This window comes from Podarcis erhardii (genome assembly GCF_964252035.2).
Source record: "Podarcis erhardii genome assembly, chromosome: 13".
Lineage (NCBI taxonomy): Eukaryota > Metazoa > Chordata > Lepidosauria > Squamata > Lacertidae > Podarcis > Podarcis erhardii.
In genome coordinates, this window is record NC_138502.1 from 20,421,148 (window position 1) to 20,448,857 (window position 27,710).

The window sequence follows — 27,710 nt, forward strand, 5'->3', positions numbered from 1 at the left end:
ACTAAATAAAAAAATCCTAAGTAGAGGGAAAAAGGAAAGCAGGTATACTGACAGTACTGACAACCTCATAAATGACATCAGTTGGTCCTGTAAGAGAACACAAGCTTTCTGGGAGATGATTTATAATGAATTGAAGAAAATGTTCAAAATAACTTTTAGAAAAAAAGCTAGAAGCTTTTCTTTTAGGGATAGTGAATACAGAAATTCTGAAGGACCTTAGAAATTTGTTTATGTCTGCTACAACCACAGCCAGAATGGCATTTGCCCAGAGATGGAAAGAGGATGCTGTTCCAACTACTGTAATGAAGAGTGGCTGATTAAATTGAAGGATTATGCCAAAATGGCAAAATTAACAGGTGTGCTAAGAAACCAAGAGGATTTTTTTTTTTAAGGAGTGGGAAATATTTGTGGTATATCTGAAAAATATTGGTATGCAACTAAGTGCATTGGTAGGGTTAACTTAAACCAAGCAGTTTAAAGTGTTACTAAGATTAATTGTAGAGCAACTAAAAAATGGAGTACAGTGGAAAATGCAGTGTTAAAAATCTAAGAGAACAAACCACAAAACTATAAGATGTGTACTTGTAAATTTCTGAAAGCTGAAAATAAAATTCATTAATAAAATAAAATGACATCAGAAACATATGACTACATCAACTGTGTCTCTTAAATTCCCATACCACACGCACGCACACACACACACACACACACACACACACACAGAGATGTCCTACCTGTGGAATCTTATAGTTATTCAAGAGGTTTGCCACATTAATAGAAATTTGGGCATCCAGCCCCCCAATGACAGCTATTAGATTTTTCTGGTTGTCACATAGGTAGTTAGGGATGAATCTTTCCAGAGCTGATAGAAGCAGCATTGTGGCATGATAGGTCTTCTTTGCATTGTTATGGCTGTCATAGATGTTGAATCCCAACGTGAGATTGGGTAAGATTTGAGGGTTTCCATTGATCTCCTTTACCGCAAAAACCAAGGCTGTGATGTGTTGGTAATACTTAGACACAATGCTAGAATGAGAGTTTTATTCTGTATCAAAATGATATTCCACACATAACTTAATTATTTCCACTGTGTTAAGCAAAACTAGTGTTCAAGTTCAGAACATGACACACCATGTGTTGTCTGAGTAGGGTATCTAAAGATGATTTACTAAAACAAGCAACACTGAAAAGTCGAATGAGCTGTGTATATTTATTCTGAAAAAGAAATGCTTAAGAGGAGAAAAGATAGCTGTCTTCAAATATTTGATAAGCTATCAGGAAGAAGGTGGAGCAGGCTTATTTGCTGCTGCTACGAAGGGAAATGAGTAATGAGTGAGAATTGCAAAAAAGAGCAGACCTTTTGCTAAACATTAGGAGAAACTGCTAGGTTTGGGGTAGTAAATCTGGTACCTTCCTCCAAATGTTGGTCTACAACTTCACTCATTATCTGAGTGTCGACAGAAAAGGAAATGATCTTTAATGCCTTACACAAATGATTCTGTCAACGTTGGCAGGGGTTCTTCTGTGAAAAGTATTTTACTGTTGATGATGCAGGCGTGATAAGCAATGCCACCAATGATGAAGTTTCCTGGCTGGTTATAAGTCTGAACTAGAGCTTGTGGATAATGGAAGCTGCATTGGACAGCATATGCTACGCATGTCATGTGAGGAAACAGGGACAGTAGCAGGATGACTGAAACCATTCTCAGTATAAGACCAAATCTTCACTCTACATACAAAATCCTGTTTTCTTCTTACTTGAACATTTCACATTTTCCTGATATTCCCAAAGCCTGTAATATCCAAGATCAGAGCTGTGGATCTTTGCCTGTTCCTAGTCTGTCTTCCTCCCTTTGAATTGTACTGGGTATATTAATAGCAGGCTTCACAGGTTTTCTCTTTGTTTTATGAGAGGACACTGAAATCCCACTGGGGTTTGAATATCAGAACTAATTACAGTTCTGACGAGGTAATTGTGAAGATAGTTACTGGGTTAAAGGCAGCTGTTGAGTTAAGGTTGGGTAGTCCCTATGGAATTGAGAAAACTTGTTTGTCACATATTCTCAGCTGAATTATCTCTCTCAGATAGGAACAGATGGCAGAGCTTGTAATGACCCCCCCCCCCCAAGTAAGGAAAGAAGACTGTATTCAAGGGTGACCAACATGGTGCCTGTGAGTGCTACTGTGCCCACCTGTGCTTCCAATGATAGGAGTGAAGTTTCTTTGTGAATATCCCATCAATATTCACAGATATTGCCAATGTTTGCATTGGGTCACCTGCTCCTACATTAAAGTCATTGTGTTTTGTCCCCACAACTGCCACCTTGTGTTATGCCACACATGTTTCTTTGAAGGTATCTGAAGAAGTGTGCATGCACACGAAAGCTCATACCAAGAACTGACTTAGTTGGTCTTTAAGGTGCTACTGGAAGGAATTTGTTATGTTTCTTTGACAATCCCTGTTATCAGTCAACTATGAGTTTGATTGCCCATGATGAAATGTGAACCACTTCTGATCCATTGAGCTATAGACATTATCTGTATTCTGGCCTGGCACCTTCCTGTGTATATGTAAAAGAGTCCCTGAATGGTTCCTCCCTGGTTGTTTTGTTTTTTTGTTTTTTTTAAATCAATTGGTGACTCTAATGAAATAAGCCCTATTAATTCTCCTTACTCCTGTTTTATTTTATTTTATACTTTTATTTATTTAACAATTCAGTGAGATGCAAACAAATAAAACACTAATCCAATTAAATTCAAAACTAGTAAACATTATTCTACAATATAACCCAGAGAATTATTTGTGATGGCACCTATATTATGGAATATTCTTCATTTAGAGATTTGGTGGGCACCTTCTATGATGTGCTTTGCCAGTAGTTGAACACATTCTTGTTAGCCCAAGTATTTGGAGACTCTTGATTAACTAGCTCACTTTTTGGTGTGTATTTTTGGACTAAAGTATGATATATTTGTTTCTTTCTTAGTTTCATTGTTTAACATTGTTGCATATTGCTTTGATATATTTTGTAAAAAAGGTATACAAATATTTAAATAAAATAATTATATATAATGTGCAATTATATAATATAAGCTTTTGCCATTAAATCACATTCCACTTTACCAAGCTTTCTGACTGAACAGGTTGATTTTTGGTAGCGTCACCCACCCTGTGGAATATCCTCCCATCAGATGTCAATGAGATGAATAAATAGATAACATTTAGATGACACCTGAATGCAGCCCTGTATAGGGAAGCCTTTCAATGTGTAATGTAATGCAACCCAGTCAGATGGGCAGAGTATTGTTGTTGTTGTTGTTGTTGTTGTTGTTGTTGTTGTTGTTGTTGTTGTTGTTGTTGTTCGAAGACAAATAATGGAAGAGGCCTGTTGCAACTGGCTATTTATTCCAACAATATAGAACGAATATTGTAGTTTAAAGATCATTTGCTCTAGTTTTAAATTGTTTTAATGTTGTTATTTTTAAATACTACCCACCTTTTATAGTGAAGAACAGATTATAGGTTTAAGAACACAGTGACATCTGTGGGGAAACATATTTATGGCACCTGCTAAAAGGCAAGATCTTACAAATATTCTGATATGCAAACAAAAACAAAACTCCAGAGTTCTAAAACATGCAAGTACGCAAATTCTTCAGGCCTTATTTCTTATTAGATGTTCCCTGTTGTTCAGCTCAGGCCGTAACACAATAATGTAGCATTTGGGGGCAAAGATGCAGCACAGCAGACCAGCACTGGAGGCTAAGATAGAAAAGATCTCCACAGCTACCATGTATTTTCCCTTGGTACTGAGGTAGGAGGGAATAAAGGACAGCCAAACACTGCAAAAGACCAACATGCTGAAAGTGATGAACTTGGCTTCATTGAAACTGTCAGGTAACTTCCTGGCAAGGAAAGCCACAGTGAAGCTGACAATAGCCAGGAAGCCCATGTAGCCCAGGACACAGTAAAACATAGACACAGATCCCTCATTACATTCTAGTACGACTTCTTTAGTCAACGAGTGTGTGTCAACATCTGGGAATGGGGGTGAGAATCCAAGCCACACAGTACAGAAAGCTGCTTGAATAAGGGAGCTGGAAGCCACAATGGAAGTGGTTGTTCTCTTCCCCACCCACTTCCTCATCTTGGATCCTGGTTTGGTGGCCATAAAAGCCAGAACTACTGTGATGGTTTTTGCCAACACACAAGAAACAGCTACTGAGAAAATGATGCCAAATGTTGTTTGTCGGAGGAGGCATGTCAGTTTCTCAGGCTTTCCGATGAATAGCAATGCACAAAGGAAGCAGAAGAGAAGGGCGATGAGGAGAGTGTAGGTAAGGTCCCGATTGTTGGCTTTGACAATGGGTGTGCTGTGGTGCTTTAGAAATGTCCACAGCACCAGTGCTGTAACCAAAGAAAAGGAAAGAACAAAGCAGACTAAAATGCTCCCCAAAGCTTCTTCAAAAGACAAGAAGCTTATTTCCTTGGGAATGCACATATCCCGATTTGTGTTTGGATATTCTTCTTCTGAGCATTTATTACAATCATTCATGTCTGAAAAAGAAGACATATGATCTTAAATTTGAGCGGGGAAAGAGTTATAATTTGGTTGTTCTTTTTGCAAACAGAGAACATATTTTTGTCCATACTTCATTCCGCACATGCAGTATGAAAAGTATCACTCATCCTCTAAGTGGTACAGAACATGGGATTACTAAGTCACAGTTAATTTGCTTTGGTGGCCTTGTTTAAATGGTATACATCCATAGCACAGCATCTAATGCAGGCTAGGACAATAGTAGAGGAGCAATAAATTTTTATATTTGTGCTATGCCAGCTCCCAGGATGGCAAAGCAAACAGGCCCAGAGCTGCAAGTTGCCAGCATCTAGGCTGAGGGGGATCAAAAAGATCATTTTCCAATTCACTTATGTTCTTCAAACATCTCATGGTGTCAGCATGTGTTTACCCTTTCCATCACTTGTAGGCATACCACCTAAGTGCAGTAATGATGGTGCCAGGTGAAGTCACACTCCTCCCTCATCAAAACTACTCCACTGTGACTTGAACTGCTATGCCTTTCACTAGAGTAGGGCTGGTGAACCTGCTGCCTGCAGTCCAAACTTGACGTGCCAGGCCTCCTAATTTGACTCTTGGGGCCCCATTGAATAAGCCGTGTCCACCTGCCTTGCACCAGATATCAGGATGTGGTGTAGGTAAGTCTAGGGCTTCAATGTGGTAATAATCAGAAGCTAAAAATGAGCTCCCCTTCTTTCCTTTGCTGGAGCAGTCAGCTGATGAGTGGTTCTAGCACTACTTGCTCCAGTGTAAAATCTCTAGATCATCCGCAGTCTCAAAGGAAACTGCGTCTCCCTCCCAATGCTGCAGATATATGTGCAATATCCAAAATCAGATGTCTCTCTGTGTGCGTGTTATTATGGCGAATTTAGGAAGTTAGCTGTCTTACAATTGTTTGGGAGTCTCAATACAAAATGTTGTTGAGTAGATGGAATCTTAGCATGCAATACTATCCTACCTCCCACCAGCCTGCCATTGCTTTACCAGCGTGGGCCTGTGTCACAGTGTTCGGACCCAAATCAGTCCCAATGGTGGCAGAAGGTCTAGCTCAGGATCCAAGTTCTCACAGGCTGGCATACTTTCGCTGCAAGCCCTGATGCCATCCCCCCATTCCTGCATTATATACTGCCTGCCCCCCCCCCAACCTGGTGCAAAGTGCATGTGAATATGTTTAAAGTATTGGATACATAATGGGTTTAATGGCTGCCATCCATGAACAATTCAACCCTCCCACTGAAAGTTACACTCTTTCCTAAATATCACCAGTACCTCCCTTCAGATAACTACTCAGAGAGCATTATCATTTCTTGATAGAAACTGATGTGAGTAACCTGAAGCTCATGATAATAGGTAAAGGTAAAGGGACCCCTGACCATTAGGTCCAGTCATGACCGACTCTGGGGTTGCGGCGCTCATCTCACTTTATTGGCCGAGGGAGGTGGCGTACAGCTTCTGGGTTATGTGGCCAGCATGACTAAGCCGCTTCTGCACATTAATGGCTGCACATTCGAAACACTTCAGACATTAAAGAAAAGTAACTGTGATATAGGCACATTCCTCAGTCTCGAACAATTGTGTCGAGTAATACAATATATACTTAATTCTTACCCTCCTGGTCTGAAATCTTCCCTTCAGGACATGGGATGCAATCATAACAGCAAAATGGTTTCCCATCCTTCACTTTCTTCCTAAAGCCAGGATGGCACCTCTCATTACATAAAGAAAGTGGCTGGGACTAATCCAAAAATGAGAAAGCAAAATAGGAGATGTAATTCTTATGTTTCTTTTGACTTCTTTTTTGTTCCAAAGTGATACCACAATAAGCAGCATATGGTTAAGGCTGCTACCTTTCTTTATTAACGCAAAAAAAATGTATCCTATTGTGCCTAAATATTTACATTAATTACACTTGTCAAAGTGATGCGTTCTTTGTAAATTGATTCCCTACTTTGATTCCTATATGGGTTTTTACACTTTAGGTTATTCAATCATTGCAATGCATGTTTTTTCAGACATACATATCATGTTTTTTCAACTATTGGTATGTTTCAACAACCCATTGTTAGTATATGCTGGCAGAGGGTACCAGGTATCATCTGCTTCTAGTGGTGGAATTTGGTGACTGTTAAATAACATAGAGCTATAATTAAATTCTATATTACAATTCCTGGAAATCATTCTCAGTTAATAGAGAACAGAACATATTAACCATAGTAACTTTTGGAACCCCATATACTACATTTAATCTACTGTGCATCTTTCTTTGAGAAAAAAAGCAACAACTACAGCAATATATTTTTATAGGGTTTCATTAATATCTGATCAATAAATCAGTTTTAGACATCAGGACAGATAGTTGTTGACATCCGTTTGTCTCAGGAGACAATGTAGTGTGGCTCTGGATGTGAAGTCAAACTGCTGCATTAGCAGAACCGAAGTGACATCCCTGGGGTGTAAACCCAGGTAGTGTATATGGAGGTTCCTGACTGCCCCAAGACCCACCCCCTTTCTTTTCAGTGACATGGTCCAATGAAGCAATACATTTAGCACCAGCTTGGCTGCAGGAGTTGCCAGAAGGAGGCATACAATGTGCTGTCCTACCTTTTTAGGGTAGGGTTGCCATATCTTGAAGAGCAAAAAAGAGGACAGCCAAAGCTGCTGCCAGCACAAGCTGTGGAAGGAGGTGGATGGGTATGGGTGTGGGTGCATGGGGCCACCACTGTGCCCAGGTGCCTCTTTCCCCAACTTGGGCTGGCAGCGGCTGTGGCATACAGAGCAGCCCATGACTGCGCCCGAGCTGCCCGTGCCCGACCCCACACCCAAGCCACCTGTGCCTGCATCCAAGCTCAAGCCCACTTGCAAAAAAACCCCAGACATTTCCTTTAAAATGTTTTAGAGCCCCCCCCAGGACATATCTTGGATTTCCCAGATGTATGGCACTCTGGATCTGTGTAGGCTTTACTTCTTAGCATTTTCTTTTCCTGAAAATATCATGCAAGTAGCAGAGGTTTAGCACCAGAGTTTTCCTTCTCCCAGATGGGCTACCTTCCCAGGTTGATAGGTCCTATCTGCCCCTCACTCTCCTTTATAGCATGTGCAAAAACTGCCTTCTTGACCGTTCAATCCAGTATTGCTCTTGTCTGCTCTATCCACTGGACCTTGTATTTACCTGCAGGTGAAATCCCTTACTAAACAAGGGTTTAAGACCCATCGACTACCCTCACCTCAATTAGCAGGTCAGTTGAAACCTTTCCCAGGGTTTGGCAATTGTCCTATGCTGCAAGCTTCTAGGAATCATAGCTGAGGGCTGAGTGCAGGGTGGGACCAAAGGTCTACAAACTACCCCAGAAAAAGCATGATATGTTGCCCACCAGAGGTACTACCCCATCCCTAACACCACGTACACCCCAGACAGTTTGTACTCATTCAAAATTGCATATACTGTTCACTAGGCAAAGGACCTACCTGGTTAAACCCACTGTACCATGTTATGGCATCCGCATCGATGGTGAACACTTGGTTAGGATCCACCCTTCCAACTTTCACCCTATGAAATGATTGGTTTGGGAAAACAATCCAGTTGATCACATCAAATCCAGCCACTATCTCCCCATTCTGGTCAAAGGAAACTGTGTCTCCAGCACTGTTGTTAAAGGAGACACTTCTGAGGAAATGATGGAGCTAGGTTGGTTAGAAGAAGGTGAGAATTGAGAAAGGACTGCAATTGGATTTTTCATATCAATAAGTAATGTTATGTATGGGTTTTGATTTGGCAGGAAAACATGAAAAATACTCTCACTGTTTATGATTTAGAGATGGGAGCAGATACAATTAATGATGAAAATCATAACTGTGACATTATTGTCAATGTTATAATGAATTTGACTTAAGAGTTGCCTTAAACAGAAGTCTCACATCAGTTTACAAAATGCAATACATTATACCACCACAAAGCAAACTTCCTGTCACGTTTGTTCATACTCTTTCCCAAGAAAGTGATGGAGAGGAGGAAGGCAGTGGAGAGATCTGTGTAGCTTGAGTGCACCAGCAGAACCAGTGCTCCCACAGGGCAGCTGCTCTATCTCAACTTCCCTGCCACTTCCCCCTGCTAATTTCCCTTCTGGCCAAGAGCAGTGATGATGCCACCAGGAAGCTATTTGGTTATCCACCTATTTGACTCCCATCATAAAAACATATCGTCCAATAAATGCTTCTACAGCAAATGTCTTTTTTGAACATTCACCCATTACACTGAATAGTTTGCACATTCATTCATACACCTTTAGGCACTGGGCACAAATGTTCTTTTTTACCCAGGCCTTTGGTTGACCTGATCAACATCCCATACCCTTTTAAAATGTGGCTCTTTTTGGTTACTGCTTTTATTTTTATTTTATATACTGTGATCCTTTTATGTGAACCACCCTGAGACCTCCAGGTATATGGTGGTATAATAATAATAATAATAATAATAATAATAATAATAATAATAATATGCATAACTGTTACTGTCCCAACAGATGATTCATTGCATTTATTTCCCCCCCAGAAGTATAGTTTGCTGAATTTGTTTGTGTATAAGTAGGGTTTTTATGTTGCTGAGGACTGCAAGTCTTTTTAAAAATGTTTTATTCTCTCTCACACAGAGATATATACATTGTTTTTTCTAATAAAAATGTTTAAGGGTGCTCTCATTTTCCTACTCATATTGAAATACTATCCCTTAATGAGGCCAAACTTAGATTCACAAATTGTTTAGGGGTATGCGTTTCTCTGCATCCCCCCATAAAAAAGAGGTAATTACTGAAATTGAATTACCTGTGATTGAATTGATTTCTGTTCTATGTTCTGGATAATATTGCTTTTTAGCCCTTGTTTCACTGTTTTTGTCTCTGTAGGTTTAGTATCATTATTATGCATCCAAATTATAGATAAAACTCTTAAATGAACAAATAAAATTTCAAAATGTCAAAACGACTTGAGCAAAATAAACCAATTGAGGCAGTACAGTAAGCAGTAGCAAGCATGAATGAATGTTGGAATGTATTGTGGCATGTTTCTATATGTCTATACTCAACCTAAAGCAGAACTATTTAACGTAGCGCCCTTCTCCAGATTTTGTTGGATTCTAACCCCCATCAGTCCAAACCAGAATGGCTAATTGTTAGGGATGATGAGCATTGTAGTCCAATAAATATCTGGAGGACAGCCTTGAACTGGAATGTGGGTTACTTAGTTAATCAAAGTGTGTGAGAAGAAAAAAATTTTTTTCCAGTAGCACCTTAAAGACCAACTAAGTTAGTTCTTGGTATGAGCTTTCGTGTGCATGCACACGAAAGCTCATACCAAGAACTAACTTAGTTAGTCTTTAAGGTGCTACTGGAAATTTTTTTTTTGTTTTGACTATGGCAGACCAACACGGCTACCTATCTGTAACTGAAAGTGTGTGAGAGAAAGGGATCACTTGGGAAGAATAATGAGGGGCAGAGACCATGCTTCTTAAAGCTACACCTATACACCTTATAGATATAAAACCAAGTATGGTTCATATACTAATAGAATGCAATGGAACCAAGGAGCCCATCTTAAAAGACCAATGGGCTACTATTTTCATACTAGTTGGTGAAAATGAATAAAGATGAACAGTGGTAGAGTTGTGGGGAAACAATTTTCTTATATAGATTTGAGTCTATTGTACCCCGGTTGTGGTAGTCTGTCAATTAACGTTGCTGAGCATATTACCTGCCACAGCTGTTGATTCTGATGCTCCATTTTACTTTCCATTGCTCTGTGTTTGAGTCTAGATGAGGACATGTCATGTAAAGCATGGGCTACCGCATAGACAGCGTTGTAGATGCTATAGCTGTGGCCATTCATGTTCATCTCAAAGAATGGTGCTGGGAGGCTTTCCAATTTCTCCTCCCCAGTGCATATATTCTCCTCCACATCTGCCATATCTGCATCTGGGAATACACAGCCAAAGGCCTGTTTCCAGAAGTCCCTGATGAAACCGTCTCCTTTTGTGCTGAAAGGATTTCTTCTCTCAACAAATGATTTGAATTTTGGGAAGTCATTGGAGTGGATTGTGAAGGATAGGACGCCATGAAATATTTCTGTTTCCCAGTTCCTTTGAAACACTTGTGAAGTGAGCTCCATTTGGGCTGTTGTTATCCATACCATAGCTTTTGGTAGACATGGTGGATTTTCTGCAAAATATGGAATCCATCTCAAGAACACCGTTGATTTTGATTCTCCATAAAACAGAACAACATTTGTTGTACTATGCATTACTTCATTATATATTTCCTCACCATGTTCTACTACTTGGTTAATTTGAGAGGGATCAGTGAATAGGGGGACTCTTTTTATGAATGCATAGCAGACACCTTTCTGGGAAAAAAGTGGTAATACAGTTTGCGAAAATCTTTCACCGTTTTCATCATCCATTATAAAGACTCCTATCCATGTCCATTTGAAATATAGAAGCAAAGAAAGAATCCCTGTATATTGAAGGGCTTCACGGGGGACCATCTGGTAGAAGGAATGCCCTGTGGTTTCATCATTCATCAATGGAATGGAACCATATATGAGCTGAAGAGAAATTGGGGAAGGGGGAGAAAGAGAACAGTAATAGAATGTATCTGTCATGCTGAAGGTTTCAAAACCATGAACTTTAGAGTACCATGCCATCTCTCTCCTAATAAAGCTACCTGTCTGCAAAATAAGGAGGGATTCAATATTTGCCAATTCCCCCTCCCCTCAGGAGTGCTTGCCTCTCTATAAATCTGCTCCAGAGGATATGGGGACCCTCCAAAGTAGATCTTTGTAAAGTGTGGGGCCTAGCAAGAGTGGGAGAGAGGGCCAAAAATTGCTTCCTACGATTGATGGATGATCATCTGAGGGGGAAGGCATTTGATTCATCCCACACCTTATCAGTCTTCACAACAATAATACAAGTAAATTGTACTGCTTTATTTCTCAAGATAGTTGTGACTAAAAGAATATGGGATTATCTATGACCAGTGAGTGGCTCCATGGGTGAGGTGGAAACACAGTGGGGATTATTTTCATTTTTTTAATTGCTACATGACATTCTGATAAAAATATTGTCAAGATAAAGTAAGAGGTAACTCTTAGAGGAAGTTGCCTTATACAGCGTAAGACCAATTGTCCATCTAGCTGAGTATTGTGATTGGCAATGACTTTGCAGGGGTGTTTCCCAGTCCTACATGGAACCTGGGATAGTTTGCATACGAAGAAGATGCTCCAACACTGAGTAACAGCCCTTCTCAAGCAATGTTATTTTGACCATACACAAGTTCTTTAACTTTTTTCTTTATCAGGATAGGGAGAGCTGAATCTCTGTACCTGGCTCTCACTCCGACATGGAATGAGGGGGGCAGGGAGGTGCTGAGTGCAAAATCACTTCACCTGCTGAAAACCCACCAACACTGCCACTAATAAGCAATGGTTTCCCTGTTAATTAGAGCTTAATTGGACTAAAGTACAGGAACATGCTAGAAGAGATGAGATCACAAACTGCAGAACAAATCAACTGCAAGGACTTTAAGGTTTGAACTTGAGATAAGGCATTCAGAGCAAAATACGGTGAGGGGGAGAGGAGCCTACAGTTTCTTTGTTTAAAGTTTTATTCTCTACATTTATGATTCAGCAACCCTCCTCTGAATGTTAGTTCAAATTATATTTATACAAATGAGATGGAAGAAATTGGTTTATAAATATGGACTATAACATCAAACGGAACTGTGCGTGTAAAAAAAGGAAAGAGGGAGCGAAGCTCTATTTTGCAAAAGATTTACGATGGAAACTAAGAGCTGACTCTTCCCCATCCTTTATTATTTACAAAGTGAACTGAATAACACTAAGAGGACTTGGAATTTAATTTAATTGGAAGTGTAATTGCTCATATATCTTCAGTAGGAAGGAAGGATGAAAGGAGTCTGTGAACTGCCAAGAACTGATAAGGTTCTTTATTGAGTCACCTGCAGTTCGACAGACTGCTCTTCTTCCCAGGCTGAGAGGAAAAATGGTGGCAACAGGTAATATTTACTGGGACAGAGTGCCTTTTGCAGCTGTTATTAAAGTTGCAAAACAACAAAACATGGGACACAGCAACGGAGAAATGTCTGGAACAACAATGAGATATAAGCTCCGCCCAAGGCATGACAGAAAACAGCAACAACCAGGGGGAAGAAAAACATAACATCTTACAAGGACAGGATCTTATACCACAGACAGAATAATTGCCACACACAGGAAAAACAAGGATATATGTTGAGTTCCTCACTTGTAGTTTTATAAATCATTTAATGTGTCAACACGAATAGAAGTTATTAATATTGCAGTTGTTGTATGAGGAATTCTTATTATGAGCAGAATGTAATTGAAATTAATTAGATTTTGGACACAAAAATAAAGAAAACCATCAAACCATCAAATCTAGCACACTGGGGTCCCACTGCAGCTAAATAATATAATTCGGTATTTGAATGATTTGTAGTAATAATTATATTATAAATATTATATTATTGGACTGTAATTAAAAACTAATAAAAATATTATTTTTAAAAAGAAGGAACAAGTAATGGTGAGTGTCAGTTAAATTCCAATAACACACACAAAAACACACAAATCTCCTACCTGCGGAATCTTATAGTTATTCAAGAGATTTGCCATGTTAAAAGAAATGTGGGCATCTAGTCCCCCAATGACAGCAATTAGATTTTTCTGGTTGTTCTTTACGTAGTTAGGGATAAATCTTTCCAGAGCTGATAGAAGCAGCATTGTGGCATAATAGGTCTTCCTTGCATTGTTATGGCTGTCATAGATGTTGAATCCCAACGTGAGATTGGGTAAGATATGAGGGTTTTCATTGATCTCCTTTACTGCAAAAACCAAGGCTGTGAAGTGTTGGTAATACTTGGGCACTATGCTGGAATGAGAATTGCATTCTGTATCAAAAGCATATTTTATACATAGTTTAATCATTGTCATTGTGTTGTACATCTTATTGATTTATTCGTTATTACAGTATTCAAATCTTCTCTTTCTTGAACCATTCTTTGCCCTAAGAGATAAACAATACCAGTATTCACATTCAGAACATGACACACTATTTGCTTTCTGAGTATGGTGTCTTTTTTATATTGTTTGTGAAAATGAACTGCCTGATCATATTTAGTTTGAAAAGAAATGCTTAAGGGGAAACTTGTTAGCCATCGTTAAATGTCTGAAAATTTGCCATGCATTAAGTGGAACAGCATTATTTGCTCTTGTTCTTGACAAAAGGGTTTGAGTTAATTGGTGGAGAAAATTTTGGCTGAACTTTAGAAGAAACATTTTATCTGTAAGGGCTTCTTTGAGTATGAAACAGACTGCCTTGGGTTGTTGTGAGCTATGCTTGGCTGGAGCTATTAAGAAGAGGCTGAGTAGTATCTGACAGAGATGCTGAATTTGACAGATTCATCCATCCCTTCTCCTAGGTAATTTAGTAAAGGATTGCAGCCAATATGGTCAAGCTGACTCATCTGTTGAAATTTAGGAGATATTAAAACAATGTTGGTGTAAGTCTCTAAGCTTTTCATGGACTGGGTGCCCCAGAAGAACTGACATGGACTTCTGCCTTCAAATGCATATCCTGCAGTTTTATTCTGAATTTCCCTGCAAAGCAGACGATACGGTAAGTTAAATAATATCTATTTGAAATAGAGGCTTGGCTTAAGTCTTTCTTACCAAAAGATAAAAGAAATGCTAAACAACAAGCATAAGCTTGTGCACTATTTGGGGGAAAATACAAAAATCGCAGATCTGTACTTTTTGAATTGACTTTAATTAAACTGAATAAAGAGGTGGATCTACAGTATACAGATGGTCAAAACTAAAACTGATACACAAACTTCCTCCATCCATCCATGGTACCTTTTTTGACAAAAGAAACCCTCCATTTTTTTCAGGATCCCCTAATTGATGGTTAGTCACTGTACAACTCCCACAACTCTGGCCATTGGCCATTTTGCCTAGGGCTGATTGGAGTTGCATTCTAACGGCACTCAGAGGACAGCACCTTGGTACCCCTGCATTCACTCTTCTAAAGACAAGAACTCAGTGTTCTGAAGGTGCGGATCTAATGCTCATTATCGCAGGGTCAAATTGCATGAAAGAAAAGCAAACAACCATTAAGGCCTTACATAAATATATCTGTCAATGTTGGCAGGGGTTCTTCTGAGAAAAGTATTTCACTGGTGACCACACAGCCGTGATAAGCTACAGAACCAATGATGAAGTTTCCTGGCTGATAATATGTGTGAACTGGCGGCTGTGGATAACGGACACTGCACTGAACCCTGTGAGCCATGCATGCCATATGAGGTAACAGGGCCAGTAGCAAAATGACTAAAACCATTCTCAGTACAAGCCCAGATTTTAACGCTACATACAAAAGCCCCTATTTTGTTCTACAGCATAATCATTACAGTCTCTCTGATTAAAAACTACTTGAGCTGAACATTGTACATTTCCCAGATAGCCCCAAACCTTGAATATTCAAGAGCAGAATTGTGGATCTCTGCCCTGCTCCCAGTTCTTCTCCCTGCCCTTGAATTTTACAGGGCATATTTATTACATCGTTCACAGACTTTGCTCTTTGTTTTGCTAGTGGACATTGGTATTCCACTGGGATTTACCTGAACATTGAAAGTAATTGCAGTTCTTCTGACAAGGTAATTGTGGAAGTAATTGTTGAGTTAAAGTTGGGGAGCCTCTGGGGAATAGATAAAATTTGTTTGTCACATATTCTGAACTGAAAAATTCGTTCTCAGCTAGACAAAAACGGATGGCACGATTTGGAGTCACTGACAGCAAAATAGGGACATTGTATTCACTGCTTTATGATAAGCGTCACCAACATGGCACTTGTGTGTGCCAGTGTGCTGTTGCACAGCACAGCCCCAGAGCCAGAGCAGGGCTCATGTGAGTTCAAAGGAAGAAGCCCCAAACACCAGAATGATCAGGTCTAATGCTTTATTGAAGGAAGACATTGGCTTACAGCAAAGCAGCATGCCAGTTCCCCTTGCCCTAGTTCAAAGCTCATAGGGGGTGGCCTTCACAGCAAGGAGATGGCTTGTCCACAACCCAAGTGAAAGTGCATACATTCGTTATATAGCGAGGCACCTACCTGACAAAGAGAGGTTATGTGGCAAATACTCAAACATTACAGATAGTTCCTCTTCTGAGCTCTGAGCCCAACATCCCAGTCCCACAGATAAGGGCACCATCAAAGCAAGCCAATTAGTGCATATCAAAGCAAGCATGTATGAAGGTATATGAGCTCGTATCCATAGCTCGTATCCATAGCATGAAGATGCAGGGTCTTGGAGACACAGGGACTTTGCTCCTTTCTGGTCATTCAGCTGCTGCACATCACTTACCGTATTTTTCGCTCTATAACACGCACCTGACCATAACACGCACATCGTTTTTAGAGGAGGAAAACAAGGGAAAAAACATTCTGAATGAAACAGTGGGTGTATCATTTTTGTGCTTCATGCTGTGGCCACAGACATGTGATCTGATGGTGAATTTGGGGTGACCCAATGCAAAAATCCTGAGAATCCCTGTGGATCCATGCTTTGTAACCACGTTTTTGCACCATTGCAGCCCCAGGCAACAGTGGGTACGTGATTTTGGGGGGGCAGGCTGTAGCCATGGACATGTTATGTGATCTGATGGTGAATTTGAGGTGATCCAATGCAAAGATCCTGAGGATCCATGTGGATCCATGCTTTGTAACCACGTTTTTGCACCATTGCAGCCCTGTTTTTGCATCAGATCATTGCTATGTGATCTGATGGTGAATTTGGGATGACCCAATGCAAAGATCCTGAGGATCCATGTGGATCCGTGCTTGGTTACCACGTTTTAAGTGGGGAGGGAAGGAAAAATATAGAAGGGACAAGGAGCACGAGAGGGGTGTGCGGAGAAGCAGCTGGCTAAGAATGCAGGAGAGGGGTTTAAAGGGGGGGGGAGGAAGGCAAAAGTCCACCCACCCACTCAAGCCAGCCCTCCCCTCTCTCTCATCTGCATGTTTTCTGCTGCCTGCCGAGTCCCCAGACGCAGCAGCAGCAGCAGCACCGGAGCGGACGCTCTGCTTTCCTCTCTACTTGCCTGGAGGGGAGGGGTTGCCTGGAGGGGAGGGGATTTCACTGCTCTTTGTTCCGTCTGAGCAAACAGCAACTGAAACAGAACAGGGTGGGCAGTAAGACCCTGAGGCAAAATGCAGGAAAGCAGCAGCCTTCTCTCCTCCGTGACGGCACAATATGATTTTTGCCTGATTTTTGCCATGCACTTGGGACAAACAGCTCCAGGGACCACACATTTGCTCTTTAACACGCACAGACATTTCCCCTTACTTTTTAGGAGAAAAAAATCTGTGTGTTATAGAGGGAAAAATACGGTATCTAAGCATAATTCAGCTTAACATATTATCCAGCACAGTCTTGTGGGTGGCTCTTTGCAGACTAACAAGAGATAAAAGCAAGAATTAGTCTATGATTTACAGTTGGTTGCAAACAATGCCTTGTCAGACATAGCACCCCAGCTGTGGACCACTATTCTTTCATACATTAAACTGGCACAAACATTAGCCAGATAAATAAATTCCTTATTCTGGCAGGTTTCCTGATTACAGACGAAAGAGATCTATGAATCTCATTCTAACTTCAGATTCACCATCCGTAATTTTAGTACGTGTCAGACCAAAGATGTGGTGTACTTAATAAGATAATAATAATAATAATAATAATAATAATAATAATAATAATTTATTATTTGTACCCTTCCCATCTGGCTGGGTTTCCCAAGCCACTCTGGGCGGCTTCCACAAAGACCAAAAATACACTAAGATGTCACACGTTAAAAACTTCCCTAAACAGGGCTGCCTTAAGATGTCTTCTGAATGTCAGGTAGTTGTTTATCTCTTCGACATCTGATGTGAGGGCGTTCCACAGGGCGGGCGCCACTACCGAGAAGGCCTTCTGCCTGGTTCCCTGTAGCTTTGCTTCTCACAATGAGGGAACCGCCAGAAAGCCCTCAGCGTTGGACCTCAGCGTCCGGGCAGAATGATGGGGGTGGAGACACTCCTTCAGGTATACTGGGCCGAGGCCGTTTAGGGATTTAAAGGTGAACACCAACACTTTGAATTGTGCTCTGAAACGTACTGGCAGCCAATGTAGGTCTTTCAAGACCGGTGTTATGTGGTCTCGGTGGGCGCCCCCAGTCACCAGTCTAGCTGCCGCATTCTGGATTAGTTGTAGTTTCCGGGTCACCTTCAAAGGTAGCCCCACGTAGAGCGCATTGCAGTAGTCCAAGCGGGAGATAACTAGAGCATGCACCACTCTGGCGAGACAGTCCGCGGGCAGGTAGGGTCTCAGCCTGCGTACCAGGTAGAGCTGGTAGACGGCTGCCCTGGATACAGAATTGACCTGCATCTCCATGGACAGCTGTGAGTCCAAAATGACTCCCAGGCTGCGCACCTGGTTCTTCAGGGACACAGTTACCCCATTCAGGACCAGGGAGTCCTCCACACTAGCCCGCCCCCTGTCCCCCCAAAACAGTCCTTCTGTCTTGTCAGGATTCGACCTCAATCCATTAGCCGCCATGCATCCTCCAACCGCCTCCAGGCACTCACACAGGACCTTCACCACCTTCACTGGTTCTGATTTGAAAGAGAGGTAGAGCTGGGTATCATCTGCATATTGATTGACACCCAGTCCAAACCCCCTGATGATCTCTCCCAGCGGCTTCATATAGATGTTAAAAAGCATGGGGGAGAGGACGGAACCCTAAGGCACCCCACAAGTGAGGGCCCAGGGGTCTGAACACTGATCCCCCCCACTTTCTGAACATGGCCAGGAGGAAGGAGCAGAACCACTGTATAACAGTGCCCCCAACTCCCAGCCCCTGTAGACGGTCCAGAAGGATGTTATGGTCTACACTTTTGAGTGAGAACTGAATCACTTTATATACCTTTGGGGACTATTAACTTGGTAATGTATTAATTAATGTATCACAATTTTGTGGTGAATATGCAGCCATGTCATTTCAATTATTGCACTGTATCTAATGTAATGTATTTCATTTTTCATTCCTTTATACTACTGCCAGCTGATGAAGAAATATCATTGAAATAGTTCATTGTCCCAGAAGAACTGTTCTGTTTGCTGGTTGTTGCTGTTTGTTGCTGCTGTGCTTACACCACCACCCGGCTCCAGTTCATTCTCAACCAAACTTTGATGTAGATATGAACTGTGGAAAGGCTCTCTGCCTCAACTTCAGTGTTTCTTTGTGTTTCCACACCATTCTAAGCATCCCTGTTGATGGAATATTTATTTGACTTCTATTAGTTTGTGACTTCTTATATGTATTATATGGCTTTTGTTTTGTTTGGTTTGGTTTATGAATTAAGAAACAATTAATAGTATTCATAAATATTGCTAATACATTATTAGCCCACGTGTTGCCTTTTGTTGATCAGAAGGCTTCTTGATTAAACAGCTTGCTTCTAAATATCATAGTATGAAGTTTGAAGGATGCTGCATGCAGGATTTTATATAAAGATACTTTGCTGTAGTGTTTAAATGGGTTATGTTGCCAACACTTAGAACATTCTATATGGAGGGTGGGAATATACATTTTAGAAAGAAATTGAAAGTTAGAAGAACATTGAGGCCTCTGGGAAAACATATTTAGGGCACCTGTTGAAAGGAATATCTCATACATACTCTGCTATGCAAACAGAAACAAAACCCTCAACTTTGAAATTATGGTGAATAATGCAGAGATATAAATTCTCCAACCTATATGTTTTATTAAATGTTCTCTGTTGTTCAGCTCAGGCTGCAACATAAAAACGTAGCATTTCTGGGCAAAAATGCATGTCAGAAAACCAGCACTAGAGGCTAAGATCTCCACAGCTACCATGTATTTCCCCTTGGTACTGAGGTAGCTTGGAAAGAAAGATATCCAAACACTACAAAAGACCAGCATACTGAAAGTGATGAACCCTCCCATTAGTATTGTAGTTTAAAGATGGTATACAATGGATTTTGTTTAAAGATCATTTGCTCCAGTTTTAAATTGATTTAATGTTGTTATTTTTGAATACTACCCACATAGAGCGCCTTTTACAGTGAATAACAGATTATAGGTTTAAGAACACAGTGACATCTATGGGGAAACATATTTATGGCACCTGCTGAAAGGGAAGATCTTACAACTATTCTGATGTGCAAACAAAAACAAAACTCCAGAGTTCTAAAACATGCAGGTGTGCATTCTTCAGGCCTTATTTCTTATTAGATGTTCCCTGTTGTTCAGCTCAGGCCGTAACACAATAATATAGCATTTGGGGGCAAAGATGCAGCACAGCAGACCAGCACTGGAGGCTAAGATAGAGAAGATCTCCACAGCTACCATATATTTTCCCTTGGTACTGAGGTAGCTTGGAAAGAAAGATATCCAAACACTACAAAAGACCAGCATACTGAAAGTGATGAACTTGGCTTCATTGAAACTGTCAGGTAACTTCCTGGCAAGGAAAGCCACAGTGAAGCTGACAAGAGCCAGGAAGCCCATGTAGCCCAGGACACAGTAAAACATAGTCACAGATCCCACATTACATTCTAGTACAACTTCCTTAGTCATTGAGTGCATGTCAACATCAGGGAATGGGGGTGAGGATCCCAGCCAAGCAGTACAGATACCTATTTGAATAAGGGAACAGGAAATTACAATGGAATTGGTCATTCTTTTCCCTACCCACTTCCTCATCCTGGATCCTGGTTTGGTGGCCATGAAAGCCAGAACCACTGTGAAAGTTTTTGCCAGTATACAAGAAATAGCCACTGAGAAGATGATGCCAAAAGCAGTCTGTTGAAGGAGACAGAATACGCTTTCAGGTCGGCCGATGAACAGCAGTGCAGAAAGGAAGCAGAGCAGGAGCGAGATGAGAAGAGTGTAGGTGAGGTCCCGGTTGTTGGCTTTGACAATGGGTGTGTTGTGATGCTTCAAAAATGTTCCCAGGACCAGAGCTGTGATGAAAGAAAAAGAAAGGGCGAAACAGGCTAAAATGATCCCCAAAGGTTCTCCATAAGTCAAAAAGCTTATATCCTTGGGAATACACATATCCCGATTATTGTTTGGATATTCTTCTTCTGAACATTGATTGCAGTCATTCATATCTGAAAAAAGGAAATATGTGTTGTGATATTTGTTAGGAATATGCATGGTAAAGAATTTTTTTTTGGGAAGTTTTATGTCTGGTCAGATAAATATTAATTCAAAGCTTGGGACCATAAATGTTATCTGTAAGGAATGGTTTGTGTTAGAACTCTCTTAATGAAAATGATGGATAGAAGGTATGTTTAATTCAACTGCTACTTAGTAAGGATTTAAGCCTTGTGTCTTCCAGGTTGAAAGGTGAACCATGAATTGAGAAAGCCTGTTCAGCCCATCTGTAAATCTAGCACTGAATAGATGACTCTGTGCAAGAACTGTTTAGCAGAGGTATTGAGAGGTTTCCTGCAGAGGTGTTTGTGAAGCAGTACCTGTTATTAATCTTGCATGGTTCTGCTTTTCAAGAAGCTTCCCTGCAGATGAGTCCCTTGAAAAGGAATACACTGCAAAATTGAATGCCTCTGCTCTTGTTTGGGAGGGCAAAGGGCATCTCTCCCCCCTCCATCCACTGTAGGTTTAATTAGGTTTATTTTTATTTTTAAACTAATTAAAAATCAGTCCCTCACCAAACTGATTTGGGATGGATCCTGTGATACCTGAGTTGCTGCACAATAGACCATCCTGATTGGGATCCCTGATTAAACCCATAGGGCAGATTAGGGGCGATGGGTTCACAGCCATAGTAATTAAGGAGCAACGTAATAAAAGTGTAACTAGTTCTGGAAGAAAAGCACACACCTTTCCTGGTGCTTTTTTAGTCTGGCAGTAACCACAGATGAAAATGAGAAAACTATGTATGATACCTCATTGTGTGGGTAAAGCTCAATCTAACCCCTGAAAGTTATCTTTTCTGCTATGTTATTACCAGAACTGTCCATCACTACTCAGAAGCTATTGTACTTTATTAGTAAAATCTGCCTTGAATAATTTGAGGCAAACAATCACATACACGTGATTGTTTCTTCTCCAGCAGCTCGCTCCAGGCCAAACTTAACAAACATTTCAATTCTTCACCTTTGGAAATTGAGAACAGTAATCCTAATAGAGTCCTAAATCTACAGGCACATTCCTCTGTCTTTCAGGCAGACACCTTATATTTCACAACACTGTACAATATACACATAATACTTACCCTCCTGATCTGAAATCTTCCCTTCTGGACAGGGGATGCAATCATAACAGCAAAATGGCTCTCCCTCTTTCAATTTCTTCCTAAAGCCAGGGTGGCACCTCTCATTACATAAAGAAAGAGGCTGCAACTAAGGCACAAGTGAGAGAGCACAATAATAATGTTGAGAATAGTGAGTTAAGAAAAAGACACCAAAATATTCTGATTTTCCTAAGTGATACAGTGGAACCTCAGTTTTTGAATGTAATCCATTCCAGAAGTCTGTTTGACTTCCGAAACATTTGAAAATTGAGGATCAAAGGGCTGTCAGCAAGTTCAAAGGAAAAAAAAATGCTGCTCAGAAGCCGTTTGATTTCTGAGGCGCGTTCGAAAAATGGAAGCATTCACTTCTGGGATTTCAGTGTTTGGCTTCTGAAACATTCGGCAACAAAGACGTTTGAAAACCAAAGTTTGACTTTATCTCCTTTCAGTAATGCACTATATATATATATGTGTGTGTGTGTGTGTGTGTGTGTGTGAATGGCATTACCTGCATTTTGAATCACCATGTTACTTCCTGTATGTGCTGTTATTCAATAAATAATTCAAAAGTTATAAACCTTTTGTTTTCACACACAAACCTCAGTTTTTGAATGTAATCCATTCCAGAAGTCTGTTTGACTTCCGAAACATTTGAAAATTGAGGATCAAAGGGCTGTCAGCAAGTTCAAAGGAAAAGGAAAAGAAAAACCCTGCTCAGAAGCCATTTGATTTCCAAGGCGTGTTCAAAAATGGAAGCATTCACTTCTGGAATTTCGGCATTCGGCTTTTAAAACATTCAGCAGCTAAGACTTTCAAAAATTGAGGTTTGACTTTATCGCCTTTTAGTAATGCATGGTCTATGCTACAAGAAAGGGCAAATTTTCTTTATAAACATAATGATTATGATGCCACATCATGCATATGGATAGATAGATAGATAGATAGATAGATGATAGATAGATATAGATATAGATATAGATATAGATATAGATATAGATATAGATATAGATATAGATATAGATATAGATATAGATATAGATATAGATATAGATATAGATACAGTGGTGCCTCGCAAGACGAAATTAATTCTTTCCGCAAGTTTTTTCTTCTTGCGAGTTTTCGTCTTGCGAAGCACGGTTTCCCATAGGAATGCATTGAAAATCAATGAATGCGTTCCTATGGAGACGGCCTTCAGACCAGGTCTGGGGATAGTCTGTCCCCGGACCTCTTCTGAAGGCTGGCGGGGGGAGAAGGACTTTTCTTCCCACCGCCAGCCTTCAGAACAGCCTTCTGAAGGCTGGCGATGGGAAGAAAAGCCCTTCTCCCGCCGCCAGCCTTCAGAAGAGTTCCCGCAGGGCTGCCTAGGCTGCGCGCCTTCTCCTCTGTTCCTGGACCTGTCCTGAAGGCTTGCGGTGGGAGGATGGCTTTCCTCCCCACCACAACATTCAAAATGCTGGCGGTGGGGAGGAAAAACCCTCCTCCCACCGCAAGCCTTCAGGACAGGTGAGAAGCGCTGTGCGCCTTCTCCTCTGTTCCCGGACCTCCCACCACAAGCCTTCAGGACAGGTCCGGGAACAGAGGAGAAGGCGCGCTGCGCTTCCCCGCTGTCCCCGGAGATTTCCCTATGGGCTTTCGTCTTGCGAAGCAAGCCCATAGGGAAATTCGTCTTGCGAAGCCGCTAAAAATCAGAAAACCCTTTTGTCTTGCGGGTTTTTCATTTAGCGAGGCATTCGTCTTGCGGGGCACCACTGTATAGATATAGATATAGATATAGATATAGATATAGATATAGATATAGATATAGGTATAGGTATAGGTATAGGTATAGGTATAGGTATAGATATAGATATAGATATAGATATAGATATAGATATAGATATAGATATAGATATAGATATAGATATAGATATAGATATAGATATAGATATAGATATAGATATAGATATAGATAGATATAGATATAGATATAGATATAGATTCACTACATTACCTGTATGTGCTTTTGTACAATAGATAATTCAAGATTTATAAGCTTTGTGTTTTCACACACACACACATTTTATTTAGATATTTGACATGCACTAAATGTAACACTTCTGCTTGAACTAAACATTGCCAGTAGAGCATGACTGAATGTAAAATGACTTATATTATAATCTTATGTATATTTAAACCAATCGAGATATGATTAAATTCTATATAAATATTTCTCTGAACCATTTTACATGAATAAAGGCAAGAACAAAGCAACATTTGTTTCTTTATTTGTTTGATCTATTTATAGCCAACCTTTCTCCCAGGTTGGAATTCAAGATGGCTACTTGTGGAATCATAGCCACTTGTGGAACAGTTCATCAATTGTGCATTCTCAGTGAAATCCCCTGCCTCCAGAATTTATAGTGTTTCATCACTGTCTGATTAAAATTATTTTACACATCAGGAGAGAGCATCAGTATTCATTCAAACATGAATGTCTTTTCAAATTGCAGACAGTTGGATCCTACCTGGTTAAACGTGCTATACCATGTTATCTCATCTGCATTGATGGTGAGTACTTTGCTGGGGTCCACCCTTCCAACTTTCACTCTGTGGAATGATTGGTTTGAAGAAACAATCCAGTTGATTACATCAAATCCAGCCACTAACTCCCCATACTCATCAAAGAAAATCTTGTCCCCGCCGCTGTTGTTAAAAGTGACATTTCTGAGAAATTGATGTAGCTAGGTTGAATAGCAAAAAGCAATAGTTTGGAAAAGGCTGAAGTTAGATCTTGGATATTAAGGTCTAATATCTATGGTTTTCTAGTGAGAAAAGACTACAGAAACACAAGAATTAAATTAATGCACCAAAGTCTTAATAGAATGGACAGCTTTATCTTACTGACAACACAGCTAGGGATATAAGGGTAAACCTTTAGCAAGCAAATTTCCTCCTGTCCACCTGTTCAACCCCTATCATAGTTATTCCTTAAGTCTCTTTTGTCCTTAAGTCTCTGCTGCATTTTTTAAAAGCTTTGTACGTAATATGCAAATATTGTGTTGCAATCTACATAATCTACATATTCATCAATGTATAATTGCTGTCCCAATGGTGGTTTCATTGCTTTTTCCCTTTTTTTTCCTGAAGTGTTGATTGTTGACTCTGTGTATGTGTAAATTGTTGCTAGAGGCTATAATCCAAATCCTACCCAGAAATAAAAACCATTTAATTCAAGGGGTTTATTTCCCAGGTAAATGCAGGTATGACTGTAATGTGAATACACTTGCTACTATGAAGGTTGAAGCCGAATGGAATACACTATTCATTATTTTTCTGCAGTTTCACACACATTGCCTTTTTATGTATTAAAATGCCTTTATGAAACAGAATGTTTCATTAAAAAAGGACTTCATATAATCCTGAACACAAACAGCAAAATATCAACAGGATCAGCAGGATTCTAAATAGTCATTCCCTGATGCCAGAGTGAAGAAAAAAATACTGGATTAAGTTTGTGCAGAGCTTTACGGTGAAGATAGCACAAGCTAGACCAATACTAGCCAATGTGGTATTAACTTCCAGATATTGTTGGACTACAACTCTCATCACCCCAGATAGTATAGTCAATAGTTAGGGATGATAGGAGTTGTAATCCAAGAATGTATAGAGGGCATCGTGTATACTACCCATGAGCAAGACCGTATCTCATTATGAGGTCCAAATAGTGTGATACACACAACCCAGGAAGATAAAAGCTAAATACCTCACATTAATATACCCAGAGATCAGAGATCACAGGAGAATACCCTACACTGATCAGTAAAAGTGTAACAGTGTACATTGTTTATAATCCTAAGTACACTAACAAAAAGGAATGAATCAGAGTAGACAGGCTATTATTTCAACTCTAGTTGATTGAACATGAAGAAAGATTGAAAGATGAGCACTGGAAGAGTTGCGGGGAGTTAGTTTTATTATAAAGATTGTGGCATACAGTACTATGGTTGTGCCTCTCTGCCGCTTGAACATGTTGAGTCCGTTACCTGCCACAACTGTTGATTTTGCCATTTCAGTCCCTCTCTATTTTCCATCGCTCTGTGTTTGAGTCTAGATGACAGTGCGTGATGTAAAGCATGAGCAGCAGCATAAACAGCATTGTAGATGCTGTAGCTGTGGCCAGACATGCTGGTTTCAAAAAACGTTGCTGGAAGGCTGTCCAGTTTCTCGTCCCCAGTGCAAATATCCCCCTCCACATCTCCCACATCTGGATTTGGGAAAACACAGCCAAATGCCTGTTGCCAGAAGTCCCTGATAAAACCATTTGCCTTTGCACTGGAAGGACTTTGGCTCTCAGCAAATGATTTGAATTTTGGCAAATCATTGGAGTGGATTGTGAAGGACAGGACACCATGGAATATTTGGGTATCCCAGTCCTTTTGATAGACCTGTGAAGTGAGCTCCATTTCAGCTGTTGTTATCCACACTATTCCTTTTGGTAGACTTGGTGGATGTTGTGCAAAGTATGGAAGCCATCTCAAAAAATACATGGAAACAGATTCTCCATTAAAAACAACCACATTGGCTGTACTATTCCTAACTTCACTATGCATTTTTGCACCTTCTTCAAGTATTTCTTTAATTTCATCAATGGAAGTCAACATGGGGACTCTCTGTATGAAGGAAAAGCAAACTCCACTATGGGAAAACATTGGTGATACAGTTTGTAAAAATCTTTCACCACTTTCATCATTCATTATAAAGACTCCAATCCATGTCCACCTGAAATGTAGTAGCAAAGAGAGAATCCCTGCATATTGAAGGGTTTCCTTAGGGACCATCTGGTAGAAAGAAAGGCCTAGAGTTTTATAATTCATCTGTGGAATGGTGCCATAGATGAGCTGGAGAGAGAAAGGGGGAAAATGGAAGGGGGAAAATGACAATAGCGTACTTTATTTTGCAACGTGAAGGATTCAAAATAGTGCATATAGAATGGAATCCAGTGCTGTCTGCCCCTACTGATGGATGCTACCTCTCAGCAACATAGGACATGAGCCAATGTTGTGGATTTCTCCCTCCCCTCAGTAGCATGCTTGTGGATTGAGGGGACTAAATGAGCAGAAAGAATTATGGTCATATTTTTCTTTTTTATAAGTGAATAATAAACAGCAGGTCCATTTCTCTCTCCCTCTGTCTTCCTAAATTGAAAACAACCATATGAATAACACAAAACAAACATCAGCAACTAGAGTATCATAAAAGAATATAAATAACACCCAAATAGTAAAAATATTCTTCCAAAATGAATTCTGTCTCATTATTTGGAAGGGACATATTGATGACTTTAAATTTCATTGTAGAAAATGTTGAGGATTCAAGAAAGTGTGAATTAAACTCCCATACTACAAACCTACACACACACACACACACACACAGAAAGAGAGAGAGAGAGAGAGAGAGAGAGAGAGAGAGAGAGAGAGAGAGAGCTGTCCTACCTGTGGAACCTTATAGATATTCAGTAGAGTTGCCATATTCATAGAAATTTCAGAATCCAGTCCCCCAATAACTGCTATCAGATTTTTCATTTTGTCACAAATGTAGTTGGGGATAAATCTCTCCAGTGCTGATAGAAGTAGCATTGTGGCCTGATAGGTCCACCTGGCATTGTTATAGCTGTCATAAATGTGGAAGCCCAAAGTGATATTGGGTAACATCTGAGGATTTTCATTGATCTCCTTTACTGCAAAGTCCAA